This window comes from Lactuca serriola, chromosome 3, assembly GCF_051521515.1.
Source record: "Lactuca serriola cultivar US96UC23 chromosome 3, Lser_US96UC23_V15, whole genome shotgun sequence".
Lineage (NCBI taxonomy): Eukaryota > Viridiplantae > Streptophyta > Magnoliopsida > Asterales > Asteraceae > Lactuca > Lactuca serriola.
In genome coordinates, this window is record NC_136410.1 from 242132348 (window position 1) to 242153829 (window position 21482).

Consider the following 21482-nt stretch of genomic DNA (forward strand, 5'->3'; position numbering starts at 1 on the left):
CCGACCTACCCGTGTTAAGCCATTCTGGGGTGCTGACCTACCCGTCAGTCCTAACAACCGACCATCGGGGACTATCCCACCCCCTACTGCTACTATCACATATATCATAACATAAACATACTATCAGACATATCTGGGGTGTCCGAACTACCCTTCGGTCCTAACAACCGAACTTGGGGACTATTCCCCTCCTACTACCACTATCACATATAACATATCATGCCAGCATATAAACATATCATCACATACTGTCAGACATATCTGGGGTGTCTGACCTACCATTTGGTCCTAACAACCGAACTCTACTACTATCACATATAGCATATCATGCCAGCATATAACATATCAGGTAGTAGCAAACCTAGATGATATCACAAAGACAATCATCTGACATACAACTCCTACTGGTGGGCCGGCATTGTGGCCGTAGACCCACCGCTACTAGAAGGTAACTCACCTCACACTGCCGAAGTCCCGAAGACACAATCCCATACTTGCTAAAGTCGCGCAAACTCGACCCCAGCTGCTGGCTGACAGATTCCCGAACTGTCAACACCAAGATAACACCCAATTAATAATTGGGTCCCAATACATAACCATAAGTACATTCTTTGGGTAATTACTACATTACCCCTAGCTTGGCTTATTCAAGCCCAAGGCCCAAACCATAGGCCCAAAGTCAATTAGGAATCAAAGCCCAACACATGGCCCAATTTTCCAAATTGGGCCTAGGCCTATACATGGTCTCATTCTAAGGCCCAACATCATATAATCATTAAGGCCCAAACTATGGCCGATCTATGGCCCAATTTTCCAAATTGGGCCCAAGCCCCTTACATGGGCCTTACACTCGGCCCATTAAATTACTCTAGACCATTTGCTTGATCTTGGATAGCCCATTTAATAATCCAATCATCAAGGTCCAATAGAAAGGCCCAACAATAAACCCAAGTGAAATTAGGGTTTCACATAAAATGATGATTAGGGTTAAGTTTCCTACTTAACCCATTAAGGACTTAATCCATTAAGTCCAATATTGCTTAGATTAATTTCCGCCAATGATTATTATTTAATATCCCAAGTTATTAATAAGTACCGTGTGTCTCGATTAATTCCCCAAAATTAGGGTTTTGATGGCATTAGGGTTTCCAACCCAAATACTAGCCCATTTATTAATTTGTTGGGCTTTTAGATCAATTAGGGCTTTATTGGGCCTATTAAGCCCACTAAAATATTATTAAGCCCATTAAGGTTTTATTGGGTCCATTAGAGTCCATTAAGCTTAATTGGACCCATTTGAGCTTCTTTGGGCCCATTAGGGTTTCAAGCACCCCAAACGAATCAACACCACGAGGCAAAGCACACCGCCACCCGACACGGCGGCCGGTGGCGGCAGCCACCACCCTAAGGTGGTGGTTTTCAATTTCTTTCATTATACTTTAGCTAATTACAGTTTACAATGCCTTAACCAAGAATAAACACACACACTAACTAAATCAACACGCACCCATGGCGGCTTATGGTGGCAGCCACCACCTCATGGTGGAGGCAGCGACTTTTCCGGCCAACAAGCTACATACAACACATGCTATAGAAAGAACAAACACCCACACTCTTTTCTTGCTTGCAAACAGGTCCAGCTGGCGGTTGGCGACGGCAACACCATAGAGAGGTGGCAGCGACGGTCTTGACGGCGTAACGCAGCATCACACACGAAGGGTGGTCTTCAGGAGCTCGCTCTCGGTGACAACAAAACAATAGACACACGAATCTCGAAGCAACATCACACATCCACCCAAACTCGTAGCCACCACCCATGGCGGCTGGTGGTGACGAGATAAAGCAGCGACAACAGGCGGAGTAAGAAGAAAGAGGCATGGAGGGACTATGGTGTTGGATTAGTGTCTAAGTCCATAACTATTTTGGTATGTACTTGACCCGTTTATGAGCATGGTCCTTTTGGGTTGCCTTCACCATAGCAATATGTAGGATGAATTATGTAACAACGTAAATATTCAAAACATTTTTTCATTTCTTTAAAACATAATTTCATTCAAGACAAACCATAAAATCCAATGTAACATGGTCATAATACAAAACATATCAATCCCAAGATCAAACATATCCAAATCCACTTGTGTGTACGAGCCATGCTGGCGCCTTCCCATGGTCCTCACTAGTACCTGAAACACATTACACATAAACACTGTAAGCAAGAAGCTTAGTGAGTTCCCCAATATACCACTTACACACATACGCCTTTCCAGGCCATACTCCACACGCCCTTCCGGTCCATGTGTCTCAGGGGACTTTCGTCCCAACCCGGTAAACCTTACAGTCCTACCCGTGTCGACCTTCCGGTTAAAAACTCCCAGACCTTCCGGTCCACATCATAATGCCTTCCGGTCCATATCATATTGCCTTCCGGCCCATATCAAGCATAACATACATATCACATACATAGCGCATACGAAACAGGCAACTCATAGCATACAATGCATATATCTCATAGCATACCAGACCTTACGGTCACACATAGGTACCCTTCCAGGTACAATATAGTGAGAAGACTCACCTCGTATGACGTCTAGTATCTCACGTGCTCGATATCTCTGAATCTCGAAACAACGACCTAGCCTCGCCTAATCACAACAAATAATCATTCCAAATCATTAACGGCTCTCAAGGCTATACTACACCCCCTTCTACAATCCCACAGAAGGGTAAAAGACCATTTTACCCCTCCCTGACTCAAAAATCCACATGTTGACCAAAACCCTAAAAGTCAACAACAAGCAGTACACGGGGCGTACCAACTCCTGTACGCGGGGCATACTGGGATTACGCCCGGCGTAAATCCCAGTTTCTTACTTTCTTTATTGTAGTGTCTTAAATAGTTAAGACATAATCTCACATTCCAGATCTGGCCATTCTAATACCTCTTAATCCATAAAGTCGAAACCTTTAAGCCTTTGCATGGCTATAAAGGTTCCCATACCTTCTAACACCTTTCCTTTCTCCTCTAAAAGTATAGATCTCATGCATGGCTCATCATTTACGTCCAAGATTGCATTTTTATGAACATACAACTCATATAGTCCTGAAATATGATAGATCTAGGCCAATGGAGACTATTTGCTCATAAAGTCTCCATCTTGGGACCAAAAACCCTAGAATTTGGTCCAAGAAGCACACAACAGAAATAACAAGGCAAGTTCTGAACTTTATACGTCAGGAAGAAGCTCCAACCTTTGTAGACCTCATATCTACTCTTGTCCACCAACTTCTAGCTCCTACAATGGCCTCCTCTTCTCTTTCACCACCTTGAAATGGCACTTTGAAGCTTAGAACACTCACACACAAGCTAAGGACGAAAGGAATACTCTCTTAGGGTTTCTTTCTGTGAGATGGTGGCTGAGAGACAAGACCATCTCATTCCTTTTATAGCCCTCAAGTCATATTAGGGTTTTGCATCTAGGCTGGTTACGCCCGACGTAACCTTAGGTACGCCCAGCGTACCCGGATGAATCCGCGAACAAAATAAGCGCGCGAGTACGCGCAGCGTACTCATAAGTTTAGCATTTACATAAAGGGACCTAACATGACAACTTGGAAAAGAAGAAGGGTTAAATGGTTGAACCTGAAATTTCAGGATGTTACAATTCTCCCCCACTAGAACCAGACTTCGCCCTTGAAGTCTTATACCGAAAACAACTCCGGATGCTGCTTCTGCATCTCTGACTCTGACTCCCACTTCAACTCGGACCCCTTCCGATGCTGCCACTGAACCTGCACCAACGGTACCTCCTTATTCCTCAGAACCTTGATCTTCCGATCCCGAATCGTAATTGGTCTCTCAACATAATTCAGGACCACATCCACCTGGATATCCTCCAGCGGCACTATCGCCGACTCGTCGGCTATACACTTCCTCAACTGAGACACGTGGAAGGTATCATGAATCTGGCTCAACTCTACAGGTAGCTCCAATCGATATGCTACTCTGTCTACCCTCGCAATCACTCTAAACGGCCCAATATATCGGGGGCCCAGCTTACCCCTCTTCTTGAATTGAATCACTCCTTTCCAAGGAGACACCTTCAGGACTACAAAATCCCCACTCTGAAACTCGAGCTCGGATCGTCGCCTGTCTGCATAACTTTTCTGGCGACTCTGAGCGGTCAACAACCTCTGTTTGACCTGCTGTATCTGCTCTGTCGTCCGAAGCACTATCTTCGTACTACCCATCACACGTTGCCCTACTTCACCCCAGCAAATGGGCGTCTGACATCCCCTCCCATACAACAGCTCAAAGGGTGGCATACCAATGCTCGAGTGATGGCTGTTGTTATAGGAAAACTCAACCAAGGGCAAATACGTGTCCCAACTCCCTTCGAAATCCAATACACAAGCCTGAAGCATGTCCTCGAGCGTCTGAATCATCCGCTCACTCTGTCCGTCCGTCTGTGGGTGGTATGCGGTACTGAAATGCAGCCTCGTACCCAACTCCTCGTGAAACTTCTTCCAAAATCTGGAAGTAAAACGCACATGTCAGTCTGAAACAATCGAGATCGGAACTCCATGCCGCGATACCACCTCCCTCACGTACAACTCTGCCAGCCTCTCAGCAGAATAGCTCTCACTGATAGCAAGAAAGTGAGCGCTCTTCGTTAACCTGTCCACGATCACCCAAATCGCATCGACACCTCTTGCAGTCCCTGGCAATTTGGTGATAAAATCCATGGTAATTTGTTCCCACTTCCACTCGGGAATCTCCAATGGCTGCAGCTTACCATGTGGACGCTGGTGCTTGGCCTTAACCTTGCGACATGTCAAGCACCTCTCTACGAACCATGCGACATCTCTCTTCATACAGGGCCACCAATATTCCCTTTTCAGGTCCAGAAACATCTTAGTGGTCCCGGGATGGATCGAGAACCTCGATCTATGGGCCTCCTCCATCAAGATGGTACGTGTTCCACCCACAAACGGTACCGAAATTCGACCCTGAAAAGTGATAAGTCCTCGACTATCGGTAACGAACTCCGATACCGGCCCGATCACCCGCTCCCTTTTGCGGTTCTCCGGTCTCACGGCCTCCGCCTGGGCCCTTCGAATGGTGTCCAACAACGGAGTCATCACTTTCAGTCTCATACAAACGTCTCGTATCGGGGCGCTCTCCGCCCTACGGCTCAAGGCATCGACTACAACATTAACCTTGCCCGGGTGGTACAGGATCTCACAATCATAATCCTTTACCACATCCAACCATCTCCTCTGGCGCATATTCAGGATGGGCTGATCCATCAAGTACTTCAAACTCTTATGGTATGTATATATGGTACACCGAACCCCATACAGATAGTGACGCCAGATCTTGAGGGCGAACACCACAGCCCCCATCTCCAGGTCGTGGGTGGGATACCTCGACTCATGAGGTATTAGCTGCCTCGATGCATATGCTATCACATGCCCCCTCTGCATAAGCATTGCTCCCAACCCGGATATCAATGCATCACAATACACCACAAAATACTCCATCCCTTCCGGGTCAACTTGGTGAGTGGCACGACGATCTTGGAGAAATCCTTAATAAATCTCCAATAATAGCCATCCAATCCTAGAAAGCTCCTAATCTCAGTGGCGATCTCGGCACCTACCACCTCATGACCGCCTCAATCTTGGCCAGATCGACCAATATCCCATTCTGGTTGACGAGATGTCCCAAAAACTGGACCTCTCGTAACCAGAACTCACACTTGGAGAGTTTGGCATAAAGCCTCTCCGATCTCAGAGCTGCAAGGATCTCCCTCAAATGCTCCTCATGTTGTTCTCTAGATCTCGAATACACCAAAATATCATCAATGAATACGATCACTGACCGATCCATCATCGGTCTGCACACCCTGTTCATGAGATCCATGAACGCGGCTGGTGCATTGGTGAGCCCAAAAGGCATCACCACGAACTCGTAATGCCCATAACGAGTTCTGAACGTTGTCTTCTGGATATCTTCATCCCGAACCCTCATCTGATGATAACCCGACCTCAAGTCTATCTTGGAGAACCAAGACGCCCCCCGCAACTGATCGAACAGATCATCGATCCTCGGCAACAGATAACGGTTCTTGACCGTCAACTTGTTCAACTCCCGGTAATCAATGCGCATCCGGTGTGAACCATCCTTTTTCTTGACAAAAAGGATCGGTGCTCCCCAAGGTGATCTACTCGGTCGAATAAACACCTTCCCCAGCAGCTCCTGAAGCTGCGAGGATAACTCTTGCATCTCTGGCGGTGCGAGGCGATAAGGCGCCTTGGTGATAGGTGCTGCTCTCGGAACCAAATCGATACGGAACTCCACTTGCCTCTCGGGAGGCACACTCGGCAATTCCTCGGGAAAAACATCTGGGAACTCGCACACTATCGGAACCTCATTAATCGAACCTGGCCTACCAGCGGCCACTCGCATGTCCATCACATAGGCTACGAATCCACTGCAGCCCTGCCGCAAACTCTGTCTCGCCCTGGCAGCCGAGCAAAACGTTGACCCACATCGGGTTCCCTCGCCATACACCGTAAGTACTCCCCCACTAGGGTCTCGTATCGCCACCAACTGACGCTCGCAGTCTATAACAGCTCCAAATCGGCTCAACCAATCCATGCCCATAATAACACACACGTCCCCCATCGCAATCGGGACCAAATCTATCGGGAATTCCACACCAAAGATCTCAAGGATACATCCTCAAATCACATCCGTAGCATGCACTGCTCGCTCGTCAGCTATGGAAACTCGCAAAGGTCAACTCAACGCCTCTCAACGGATACTAATGTGCTGACTAAATGCCAAGGAAACAAATGACCGACTCGCACCCGAGTCAAATAACACCAAAGCAGGTACAGAATTCACAAGAAAAGTACCAGCCACAACATCGGGCGCTGCGCGGACCTCCTCCGCAGTCAACTGGAAAGCTCTCCCACGAGCCTTCGGAGCCTCGGCCTTCACTGGTCGAACCTCGGTAACCCTAGCAGCAGGTTCAGATCCCTGTGCTGACCCCTGATGCAACTGTGGACACTCGGCCTTCCGATGGCCAGTCTGGTTGCAATTAAAGCAAACCATAAATCCCTTGGGGCAATCCTTGGCGATATGCCCCTCCTTGGCACATTTGTAGCAAGCCCCCGATCAACAGGCCCCCTCATGACCCTTGCCAAACTTCCCGCAAGTGCGGCCCTTCTGGCCTCCAGTCCTCGAATCAGTGGACTTGGTTCGCTTGGCTGTCGGCTGAGACTGAGCCGACCGCCGATCCATCCTCTGAGACTTGGCCTCCTCCCTGGCCTGAGTCTCCAACTCAATCTCCCTCTTCTGGGCATTTTCCTGGAGCTCAGCAAATGTCCGGTACATCGAGTTCGACACGAACTCCCGAATGTCCCTCCTCAGAATGCCCAAATACCGGCTCATCCGTGCCTTCTCAGTAGACACCTGCTCAGGGCAGAACATCGCCCTCTCATGAAACTTTCGGGTAACCACAGTAACTGAATCATTACCCTACTTGAGGTTCAAGAACTCTTGAACCAACTGTTCCCTCTCTACCGGGGGAACATACTCGTCTCTGAACATAGCTGGTTCAAAGCGAACCGTACCCTCAGATGCTCCGGACATGAACACTTATAGAAGCATCCCTCAATATTAGCAATTCATCTCATCGCAGTGATCGGATCCTGCGTTCCATCAAACTCAGGTGGCTTCGTGTTGCTGAACTCCCGGAACAACAACGAGTCACCTCCCCGAGGCCTGGCAGCAGCCACAACTTCAGTCACCGCGGCGTACCGCTCATCGAAAGTCTCAATCAGTGTGGTCTTGATAGACCCAAACATCTCCGGAATCTCGGCCTTGATCGTCGCAGCCACCTCATCGTGGATCATTTGACGAAGCTCCTCGTCACTCACACCGCTCGCCTCAGGTCTGTGGCGTGTCCCAACCATGATGTCTTTGAAATATAACATAATAATATCAAAGACTCATTCGAGCATGCTCGCATTCGATAGCTCGACCCTACTTGTTCCTTAGTAGCCAAAGGATTCTTACTTAGAGTGCGCACTGCTCCGGTGTCTTTGGTAGTACGAGCCCTTATACTACAGCCTACACCGCATCAGTATTCACCCTAAGTCCTCCTCCTTGGATCCCAGATCACAAGTACTCTATATCTCACTGGCATAGGCTACCCTTCGGTGGACCTCTTATCAGCCCCTCACTGCAACCTACTCGCTCTCAAGCATCACATAGCAGCACAATCCTTCCTAGGCTAAGGCATCACAAAATCAGGTCACTCTAGTCCAAATATGAATACCTAGCCAGCTCTAGCATGCATAATATAACATATCATATCTCATAGCACATAACGTAAGGGCATTTTGGGGATTCACCGTTCGGGCGCTGGCTGACCGTACACACTGTTCCGCTCTGGTTTTCTCAAAATCTCTTGCTTTTAGAAAAATTAGTTTTTATCATTTGAAAATTTTCTCAAATCCTCAGTTTGAGTTTAGTTACGCCCGAAGGTGCATCCGAATCCCTCAAACCAAGGCTCTGATACCAACTTGTAACAACGTAAATTTTCAAAACAATTTTTCATTTCTTTAAAACATAATTTCATTCAAGACAAACAATAAAATCCAATGTAACATGGTCATAATACAAAACATATCAATCCCAAGATCAAACATATCCAAATCCGCTTGTGTGTGTGTACGAGTCATGCCGGCGCCTTCCCACGGTCCTCACTAGTACCTGAAACACATTACACATAAACACTGTAAGCAAGAAGCTTAGTGAGTTCACCAATATACCACTTACACACATATGCCTTTCCAGGCCATACTCCACACAACCTTCCGGGCCATGTGTCTCAGGGGACTTCTGTCCCAACCCGGTAAACCTTACGGTCCTACCCGTGTCGACCTTCCGGTCCATAAATCCCTGACCTTCCGGTCCACATCATAATGCCTTCCGGTCCATATCATATTGCCTTCCGGCCCATATCAAGCATATCATACATATCACATACATAACGCATACGAAACAGGCAACTCATAGCATACAATGCATATATCTCATAGCATACCAAACCTTACGGTCACACATAGGTACCCTTCCAGGTACAATATAATGAGAAGACTCACCTCGTATGATGTCTAGTATCTCATGTGCTCGATATCTCTGAATCTCGAAACAACGACCTAGCCTCGCCTAATCACAACAAATAATTATTCCAAATCATTAACGACTCTCAAGGCTATACTACACCCCCTTCTACAATCCCACAGAAGGGTAAAAGACCATTTTACCCCTCCCTGACTCAAAAGTCCACATGTTGACCAAAACCCTAAAAGTAAACAAAAGTCAACAGCAAGCATTTAGTGTCTTAAACAGTTAAGACATAATCTCACATTCCAAATCTGGCCATTCTAATACCTCTTAATCCATAAAGTCGAAACCTTTAAGCCTTTGCATGGCTATAAAGGTTCCTACACCTTCTAACACCTTTCCTTTCTCCTCCAAAAGTCTAGATCTCATGCATGGCTCTTCATTTACGTCCAAGATTGCATTTTTATGAACATACAACTCATATAGTCCTGAAATATGATAGATCTAGGCCAATGGAGACTATTTGCTCATAAAGTCTCCATCTTGGGACCAAAAACCCTAGAATTTGGTCTAAGAAGCACACAACACAAATAACAAGGCAAGTTATGAACTTTATACCTCAGGAAGAAGCTCCAACCTTTGTAGACCTCAGATCTACTTTTGTCCACCAACTGCTAGCTCCTACAATGACCTCCTCTTCTCTTTCACCACCTTGAAATGACACTTTGAAGCTTAGAACACTCACACACAAGCTAAGGACGAAGGGAATACTCTCTTAGGCTTTCTTTTTGTGAGATGGTGGCTGAGAGACAAGACCATCTCATTCCTTTTATAGCCCTCAAGTCATATTAGGGTTTTGCATCTGGGCCGGTTACGCCCGACGTAACCTTAGGTATGCCCAGCATACCCGGATGAATCCGCGAACAAAATAAGCGCACGAGTACGCGCATCGTACTCCTTAGTACGCCCAGCATACTCACAAGCTTAGCATTTACATAAAGGGACCTAACATGACAACTTGGAAAAGAAGAAGGGTTAAATGGTTGAACCTGAAATTTCGGTATGTTACAAATTAAGGAGAGAAAGGTTTAATTATGATTTATTAATATATTATAAGAATAATATATTAAAGGAGAAATCATAATGTTTAATTAATATTAGTCAAGAATTAATTAAGAATTTATTTTGTGGCTAAAAGAGATTAATTAAACTTAAGGGACTTATTGTGTAATTATAAGATAATTACACAGATGGGCCTATGGACTCCATAGAAGGTGGAGTGTACGAATTCTAGGGGGGAAACCCATTAGAAGTCGTCCAAGGCTTCTAAAGAAGGAGTCCATGGGCTGCTTAGGGCTTAAGCAGTCAAATTAGGGTTTCCTTGTTAGATAACCCTGATTATCTAAGTATATAAGGAGCCCTTTGGCACCAAAAACGTGGTGAACTCTTGGATTAGGGTTTCTAGCCGTTTTTGGTGCCTCCCTTCTCTTCTCTTCTTCATCTTGTTGCTTAGAGGTGTTTGTGACTCCATTAGAGGTGCAACACTTGAGGCACTAAGCTTTCTAAGCTAAGGATTGATTGTTATTGCTATATAACAATCAAAGGTTACGATTAATTGTATGCTAGATGTAGGTTTTATAGCTTTGGATATTCAATTGCATGTTCATTAGACAAACTAGATCCAACAGCTATTAGGGTTTCCATGTACACCATAGGATTGATGTTTTGCTTAAAACCCATCAGTGGTATCAGAGACTAGGGTTGTTTGTTTGATGTATTTGATGCTTTGGTTGATTATTCATGCTTAAAATCGATTTTTTTTTGGTTATGGTGGCTGGACTCGCCGAGTCCATAGTGAACTCGACGAGTCCAAGCTTGACTCGGCGAGTCGGAGTCGCAGATGGAGCAAATTTCGGGATTTTGACCTGTTTTGGATGTAGATAATTACCTAAAACGTTTTATATTAATAAAATCCGATTTTTATCAATATTTGGAGTTTATCCTTGCCAAAATTGAAGATAATTGTCAAATTTAGATAATCTTTTGTTTTATTAGATAAATATTGATTATTTGTAATTTAGATTTGAATTATCTTGTGAAAAAGTTTCAAATTGCACCCTTTAGGTTTTATAGTTTAAATTTGAACTTAAATGTTTTGTTTTTGAAATTTAAATAGTTAAACCTTAATGTTTTGAAAAGTTTCAAAATTTTCCCTCAAGTTTTGGTATTAAATTTTTTTTGATTAAAAGTTTAATTTTGAAATGTTTAAATTCTAAACCCTAATGTTTTGAAATGTTTCAAAACTTGCCCTCAAGTTTCGGAATTTAAAAGTTGATTAAAAGTTTAATTCAGAAATGTTAAATTCTAAAAACCTAGTAATTTGAAAAGTTCAAATCACACTCGTATGTTTTATTAATTAATTAAAATGTATTATTAAAAGAGATTTAATAAACCCATAAAGATTTGGTTTACATTTAATTAAATTAAAATTATAATTTACTAAATTAAACCACCTAGTATTTTAAAAGTGTAAAATACACCCTATATTATATATAACATTAAAAGTCTAATATTATATATATGTATGAGTAAACAGTCAGTCTTACCGTTAGTAGTCTCATTCACGAAGCTGGTCTATAAGGGTGTTTAAGGAAATTGCCTATAAAATGGCGATTGAATGGGTATCCACTCTTACCCACCGCACTCTTGACTAGTGGAGGGTCGTTAGCCAAACGGGTAGGATAGGACGAAACCTTCCATTACAAGTATAACGAAGTATACAAAGTAACTAAATACTTTCATAAATTCTCAAATCTAGTTACTTTCGGCAAAATGTGAAATTGTATGATAATCCATGGAATTACACTTTGTACCCTTGTCAAACGTTAGTGGAGCGTGTGTGGTTAACCGACACACTAATTTGGGGATGACATTGGTGGCGAAGGGTTGCTCAATGCTTATCATAGATCAATGGAGCGTGTGTGGCTAACTGACACATTGATTAGGTGATAGTAGCATTGAGTCCACCACGTGATTCATATGGTTATTCACACCTTATTTGTGATCCTTGGCATCCCAGTCACAGATTGTAGGGCATAATCGAGATTAAACATGCCATTGAAAAGTTCAATGAATCTCAAAATATCTAGGAGTTTCAATTCATTTAAAACTTAAACTTCCTTTTTGTTTTTCATGGTGGAAATTGGTAAATCGTCATCTACCTACCTTCAAATATTCCACGACTAGATTACGGCATGCCTCTTCTAGGTTGTAGAGTATTGTGTTGGATCCTAGCTTGATGTTTCATTTGGGTGTTACATCAAGAATTCTAATCAACTTAACTTGAATTTTCTCCCGTTTTTGTAGATGTCTAGTTCTGACAATCATGGTCTTCCCAAATCCCATGGAACAAGCTTTCCAAATGAAGATGATGTTCCACGATATGATTGAGGAACAAGAGATCATGTTTCACTTCCTCCACCTCCTCCAATTGTTTTCCCTACCCCACAAGTTCGAAGGCTTGAAAAGTTCAAGCTCACTCAAGCCCTATTGACAATTAAACATGAAGATGGAAAGTCAGTGTGTGCACACGTCTTAGAGATGAAATCACACATTGATAGGTTAAACATGTTGGGTGTCGAGATTTCAAGTGAGTTGGCTGTTGACTGGGTTCTTTAGTCACTTCCTGAATCATATAGTGAGTTCGTTAGAGAGTACTATATGATGGATCACGACGTGACCCTCATTGATCTCACCCATTTGCTTATAGCTGCTGAATTAGCAATGATTTGGCGTGTTGGTCAAGCAAATTTGTCTGGTGAATCAAACTCCCAAACTTCAATGGACACTGACAACATTGGAAGTCCAGAAAGAACTAAGTCTGTGATTGTCCGATGTGTTGTGCCAAAGGAGTCCATTTGCTTTTATTGCCAAGAGAAGGGGCATTGGAGATGAAGCTGCCCAAACTATCTAAGAGATCTAAGAGATGGGAGAGTCAAGACTTATGGCTCTACTATAAGTAAAATCCATTAACTAACACTTTTAAGTTCCTATTCTAGATTGTTAATACATGATGTGATGAGATTACATTTTGATGTTTTGTAGGATTGAAGAAAAGAGAGGAAGCTTAAGGGAAGAAGTAAGCTGAATCTAATCGTGAAGAAATGGATTTCGATCGCATTACTTGAAGATTAGATTCTTGAGCTACTACTTGGAGTTATAATAGATTGCTAAGAAATATGTAATAACATAGTTTTTCAATTGAATTGCATTGTAAGGACAAATTTTTCCGCAATAAAATAAATTTTGTTTATCTTATCTTATTTATCCTTGCAATGGCGTGTATGAAAAATTGATGTTTGAAGGTTTCTATTATCAGCAATAATGGATTTGATTCTTAATTATGTTATTTGTGGAAATGTCGAGAATTTACCAAATAGGGAGAGTTTCTCATCGCCCAAGTTTCAATTGGACAGAAACTTGGAATCATACAACTTGGTTGCGTGATGAATGAGAAATTTCATATTCGGAAATTAGACTAATTCTTTGACAAAGTGTCAAGTGAAGGACTAGGAAATCAAGTACACTAGGTTGAGTGTTGATTTAGTCCACCACAAGAGTGATAAAGATATTCTTCATGATTTACTAAAGTTTAGTAAATATGATTATACTTATAAGAATAAGTGTAATTATGAGTTAATTGAAAGAGTTTCAATTAATTGCAAAACGAATAAGAAGAATCTAGAAGGCAGAAAGATACAAGTTTCTCTATTCTAAGAAGAAGGGAGCGTACCTTTTATTGTGTTTTATGATAGGTCTTAATGATTAAGAAGCATGTCTCAATTGATCCTCTAAGTGAGTCTTAGTGCAATTGCATGTCTAAGAAGAGGAATCAAGAATTATAGAAATGGTTAAAATCAAGAAGTCAATCATATTTCATTCCAATATCAAGTCTTAGAGTCAAGATTGTGACTTGAATGAAAAGTCTTAAGTAGGTTTGTAACACTTATCAAATGTAGAATAAGAAAAGTTATTATTCTTGTACATTTGAAATTGGTAAGTTGTGATGTCTTGGATAAGACAAAGACCAACTAGGACCAATTTGTGAAGTGTTTTTACCTTGATAATAACTACACTAACTCTTGAATATTTGATTGTCAAGAAATGTTTCTTGACAAAGAGAATCATATATGTCAAGAGGTCAGTGGGAGTTTTAATGTTTTTGAAAAAGTTTCAAGAACAAATCAAGAATAAACCTTATCGATCATCACTAGCACACGACTTGAGATTTACAACCTATTGTGTTGACATTATTTTGTTTCTGTGCCATTCCAATTGAGTTAATTATGCATGTGAGTTCTATGAGTTCTCATTTGAATGCATAAAGACAAAGCACCTTGATCGATGGAAAATACATTGATATGTAAGGATAAGTTGCTAAACCACTTGGAAGACATGGTGGGCACTCGTGTCACCATAAGGCAAGAAATCAAGATTAAGAAAGTTCAGTCCATATGAGTTTGGATTTGTCGCAAACTTTGGTTTTGGCAAATTCACATGGATAGGAACTCATACACCATAAAATCTAAGTGTCATAAGATTCCCTCCTTCATGAAAATGGCTGTGAGGAAATGCTTTCACTAAGAGAGATTTTAAGAAGATATAAATTGTGAAAATTGTATTCTCAAATTCGATTATGGTTACGGCATCCCTTTCCATAGTTCGAATTGTGAGATTTAGCAGTTAGTTTGAACATTTGGAACTTAGTAAAATAAGTTTTGAATTATTTAGACACACATATGAGCTATCTAAGGAAAAGGTGTATAAGTTTGAGAAGCTTAGATAAAGGATTATCGAAGCCTCTGGTATTAGAAATATGAATTTTGTGGAATTTAATTAGCATGGTTTTCTAGAAGTTCAACTGTTTTCATAATACATGTCAAAGCTAGTGGGAGCATAAGTGTTATGCTTATATGATAATAATCATCATGATAGTGGGAGCATAAGTGTTACGCTTATATGATTATTATGACAAGTATTGCAAGTTAGAAATATTAATTATAGAAAAACAAAGATTCAATTTGCAAAGTTGCATGGTTTGAAAAGTTGTTTTGCTATAATTAAGGGAGAGAATATTATACTTCGTTTCAAAATCTAAAGCTTAGATTGAGAAATTTTAATAAATTTAGTCAAAGGATACATAGTGTGTTCTCAAATTTCGATTATGATTACAACATCCCTCTTCATAGTTCGAATTGTGAGAACGTGACACATAGAATATTATGGCAAAAGATTGGTAAAGTATCATATCTTTATGTAAGACATTATGCATCGTGTCCCATACGCTTCGGGTATAGGATCGATTGTAAATGCTATAATATTTGACCATTCTTAAATTTTCCAAATGTCTAGCGCATTAAGAGGGAAAAAGGACTAAAATTGGTTTTGACTAAAATAATTAAACAACTATCAAAGGACGATCCAAAGATCGCTGAGGATTGGTCGCTTGTGAGTAGTTGGAAGTATGGTATTGGATGGATCATATCGACATTATTATGAATAACTAAGATTCTATTAAGAATGAGTTGTCATATGACAAATATGGAAATGTCTCCATATTGGGAGTTGGATAATTAGAGTCTATGTCTAGATTAGAAAATTTTATGAAAGAATGATGTTCAAAGGAATGTACTTTGAATGTGAGACTTCACGTTTATGGAATTGTCTTGTAACAATTTCCAATAAGTACTTTATAATTTCATTGGCCAAGTCTTGGTGACTTTTGTGCTATGACTTTGCGAAAGGATTGTTGCATAAAATGTTAGAATCTAGCATATTCTAGTAGTGGCAAGAACCTTTTGTTCTAACACTAATGATAAGGATTGGGAATTGTGAAATGAGTATCGTTGGAAAAAAATTTCAATTGATCTATTTCACAAAGTAAGGACCATAGGAAACATAGTGTGCATGCTTTGTGCATGGGACAACTATTGTTGTAATTTGAGTAATAAGTTGATTTTTCTGAAACAGTAAATGATAAATAATGAGTAATTAATATGGTGGTTAAATAGAAGTGTTTTATTTACTCTAAAAAGTTTGGGGCCATATAGGATTAAGTATTATTGTTGTGTTTCAGTTTGCATGTTTTGACTTCCAGAATAACTAGGTTATTCGAACCTCCACAGTCGGTCATACGTTGGAAGTAAGTATGAAGGAAGACTGTCATGAAGAGTCTGTAGATTGTCTGAAGAGTTTAGACATAGCACAAGTTTGTTGCAGGGTTCATGAGCGCTTTGATAAGATTAGAGTATTGGATTAAACCCACGCTCACTTAGATCACTTCATGGATTTATCATGGGTGATTAGTGAGACGATAATATTGTATATTCTTGAAACCGAGACGTGTGAGTTGTTATTTGTTGGTCGGTTGCACATTGATAATAAGTAAACTCGCCAGTAACTTGGTGTTATAAAACTTATTGTTGTGTGTGATTCGATCAGTGAATGCAAGCAAGCATTTGAGTCGAAGTTTATCCATTCCTTTTACCCAAAGTGGGATAAAAGCGATATCAGTGGGCCCCTCGATGATTTAGTGATGACACCCTAAGTGTTTGGCCAAGCTGGGACTAAGTTGATGTGTTCAATTGTAGTCTGTTGTCAGTCGTCATAAATCGGAAGTCGGGAAACAGTATAGAGAGAATGATTAAAATTCATATCTTATGTTTATACGATATCTTGAGAATGGAGGAATATATGATCCATTATCTAAAGGACACGCGTATCTGATAAGATCAGAGTTGACAACGGCTTTTGAAAACTACAATTGTTGATCAGGTTCTGAAGTCATACGGAAAATAGTTATTAGACTTATCCAAGTGGGAGACTGTTGGATTAGTGTCTAAGTCTATAACTATTTTGGTATGTACTTGACCCGATTATGAGCATGGTCCTTTTGGGTTGCCTTCACCATAGCAATATGTAGGATGAATTAAGGAGAGAAAGGTTTAATTATGAGCATGGTCCTTTTGGTGTAGCTTGATGTCTTCAAGCTTTAAGAGCTTAGCCCCAATAGTGTGGAAGCCTCAAGTGGAATCACAAATCACCAAAAAACCTTGGAAGACTTTGAGAATAAGAATACTTTGGTTCTCTCTAATGAAATCTGGTAGCCCTCTTAGTGTACCCACACTAGTGCCAATTTCACCAACCAAGGACATCTTTATATAATGTGTAGACTAGGGTTAAACCCATGACCTTTCATTTCATATGATCCATGGGTTAAACATTCCATGGACTATCCATGAAAGCTTAGCCCAACCTAAATGAACTTGGCCCATCACACACATATATCTAAGAGTCCATATTTAATTAGTTCATTTTGATCATTGAATTAATTCTAAAATAGTTCTTGATCAATACTAATTAAATAATATGATTTTATATTAATATATTAGAACTTATAATATATTAATATAATCATAAATATACTATTCTCAAAAGATTATCCATATAAATTGTGTCGGTGAAGTGAAACCCAAATGGACCATGTCGGGTCGGGTCAAGTATGTACCAAATATAGTTATGGACTTAGACATTAATCCAACAGTCTCCCGCTTGGATAAGTCTAAAACTATTATTGAGTATGACTTCAAAACCTAACTGGCAATCGTAGCTCTTAAAGCCGCTGTCGAACTCTGATCTTGTCAACGAACTCTAACCTTTGTTAATGACTTGTCCATTAGATAAGGGATCATATATTCCTCCATTCTAGATATCATATGGACTGAGACATGGATTATAATCATTCTCTCTGTCCATTTGTTGTTTCCTGATTTCCGATTCATGACGACTGACTGATTGAACAAATCAAATAAGTCCTGGCTTGGCCAAGCACTCACATGTGTCATCATTAAATTATCGAGGGGCCCACAGATATCGCTTTTATCCCGAAGGTAAAAGGAATGGATAAAATTCAACTCATATGGCTTGTTCTACTACTAGTTAAATCATACACAAAGGCACGTTTTATAACATCGAGTTACCAATGCGTTTTCGTGCAATCAATGTAAATAAAACCTTTGAAGTAATGTTAATCCTGTAAACTAATGTTTTAGTTATACTGTTGTGAGTTTCATATAACCATGCTTGATATGACCTAGTGACGTCTACGACGTTCTTCAGGCGTCTGAAAGTTATAACATTTGTCACCCCAGGCCTGCCGGCCTAACTGTAGCTAGCAGTTTAGGTGTGAGATTGTCAGTCAAGTATAAATCTATACACAAATCTCACGCTCTCCCTCTAGGAGACTCTGATTATATTGTATATGATTTAGTGACGTACCCTGTTGGATACAATTGAAGTAGTGTCTCACAACCAACTATTAACTAGTAGTGTTGTAGTGTTCTCTTATACTGGAAACTGTATGTATTGTATTGTATATACGTACTTTGTAGTGTAAAATAATTATTTTAGTAGTGTATACTTGTATCAATGTATTAGAGTAGTGTTTCCCAAACTATACCTATTATAGTTTGAATAAATATTCTCGTTATGTGTATTGTACTTAGCAAAATAGTCTAGTGATTCTCAAACTATACCAATTATAGTTTGAATAAATGTTCTCGTTCTGTAATGTACTGAAACATTTGCAATCTAATTGAATGAAAGTAAATTACCTTTATGCTCAATATGTTACAAAAGGGTTAAAAATATAGGAATATTTTTAGGAAATGTAGCGAATACTCGGTTTGAATAATTTGCAGATGTTTTTAAAATGTTTAAAATGTTTGTATAAAATACAAAAGTCATTGTGTTTTACTTGTACATCCCTAAAAACATTAAAAACGTTGAAAATGCAGGGGTATGAACTCACATTGAATGTGCGTTCGTGTTTGAATTAGCGAGCTGTAGAACGATCCTCGGCTAAACAACTCTTTAACCATGTAGAAAGACTTACAATAATTATTTGGAACTGTTTGGAATGTTAAAATGGGTTCTCGATGGGAAAATGGAGTTTTCGGTTGACGGGAGAAGATTTTGGTTGGATCTTGCTAATGGCTTGAAGATTTGGAGATCTGAATAAATGTTCTTGGTGTTTTAGGTGTAAATATGAAGATCTGGGCAAAATCTATGAAGGTTTGAAGGTTTATGGATGATAGTTGAGAGCAAAAAGAGGGAGTGTTTTCGGATGGAAATGTGAGAAATGGGGTTGTTTTCGGAAGCAAACATATATATATATATATATATATATATATATATATATATATATATATATATGATTGGGTTTATGGTCAAGATGCGCCAAGGCATTTGGGTTTACGGTTCTCCCCTTTGGGTTTTCGCCCCTAATGGGCTTTAGATTGTGTTTTTGGATTAAAAGCAAACCGTAAACACTTTTTGGGATAAAACCCCAAACCGTAAACACCCTTTTGGAACAAACCCCAAAATGTAAACACCTTTCATTAACTGATTTAAATCCGTAAAAACCATCTTGAATTAATGTCCAAACCGTAAACCATGTTGGAATTGATTACATTGGGCGAAAACTCATTTATGAGGGTTATTTATGTTTTAAACCCTTAGTCTTCTAACTTATGTTCGATTATACTATTCTAATTTAGCTTAGGTTTCAATACATACATAGTTACTAGTTTATAAACAAACCCTAAAGGCTATAGAGGATATGCATACACAAGAATTGAAATGTAGTTTGTGACCCTTATTAATTTGAGCATGACGAGTTGTTACACGTATAGTATAATGAGAAAACTCACATGAGCCGAGCAACAAAATCTTAATAATAGCCCTTCAAATGAAGCAGCTAACACAACCCACCTAATACCAATCCGATACCAAATCCTCAATTAATCACTCAAACCCAACAAAGTTTAACCAAAAGTCAAACTGGTAAAAAAGTTAAGGGTTAACGATCAATTTGTTAAAGACAATGGTCTACCGACAAGCTCGCCGCAAACTAACTCTTGGTCGCGTCGCAAACACTAGGCGACAAAACAATCACGAATATAGATCCAAACTCGCGTCATGACCATTCCATGGTCGCGTCACAGTTTTCATGACATAGTCAATTTCTTATTGCGCACTTAATCTCTTAAGACCAAGGCTCATCGTTTCTAGAATACCTCAAAATATGGACTTAATGGATAAACTTTACAACTTCATCTATTTGCATACCTCAAATCCCATTAACTCTAAACCTATGCAAAAAATGCCTTTAAAGATGCTCAAAATCTTACATGGTCCAAAATAAAAGGCAACATTCACATCTTTTCACCACCAAGGGTCTACAAAGTAACACAAATTAACCTTTGAACTTGGAGCTTTCTAAACTCCATAGAAATCATGACAAAAAGGGTCTAACTATGCTCAAAATCTTAGCTCTAGAAAAGAACAAGTATAAAGAACTTGAATACTTACAGAGCACAAATGTGAGGTCAAGAAAGCTTGTATTATTTGGATCTAGCCTTTGGTGTACCAAAAATTCATTGCTTCTACTTCAAGCTTCACCAACATAAACCAAGAACACTAATTGAGATGAGAGAGGTTAGGGTTTCGAGGTTTGGGTTTTCTGGGGATGGAGGCTGAAAAAAAACGACTATCCCTAGAAGTTAGTGTCATTATATAGGGCTCAAGGCTCATGATTAAGGTTTGGGATCTTTGTGGCTACTTACTACGTGGAACACGTCTTGCTTATCCATTAAACACGTCACGGGCAAGGTTTTTTCCCAAAACCCCCATACTCATTTCCTCAAGATCCCTAATTGAGCACATACGAAAAACATGCGTTACACCCTGACCGCCAACATGAAACCCTTTCGCTGTTTAGTAATTGCCTTTAAAATGGCAACCAACTACGGTTGTCGAATCTCAAGAACACCAACCGTACCTTTTTTTAAAACTATTATTGAACACTTGATGTGTGTACATGGAAGCTCCACCTCCAAAGGCTCTAACACAAAATATTTGTAGATGGACCTGAAAAAACGAATCACAAACTCAAAACGAAGATAATTTAATGAATCCAAATAGAACTAAGCCTACCTACAAATATGAGAAGTTAAACAAATAATTAGCAAAGAATTGTCGAGAAGGATTAAAAAAGAATTCTTAGAACTTATTTACGTTGTGTATCCGTACAAAGAGAAATAAAACAAGAAACATGGAACTAAAAACTAACTCCCTTACGTCCCTCTCTTTAATATGCAAAAGTCAAAATACAAGTTGACTAAACTTTTACCTATTTATATATAAGACCCTAGACGTTCGTAATCATATATTAACCTAAACATAGAACAACTTGAATTCATTTTCTCCTTTTAATCTTATT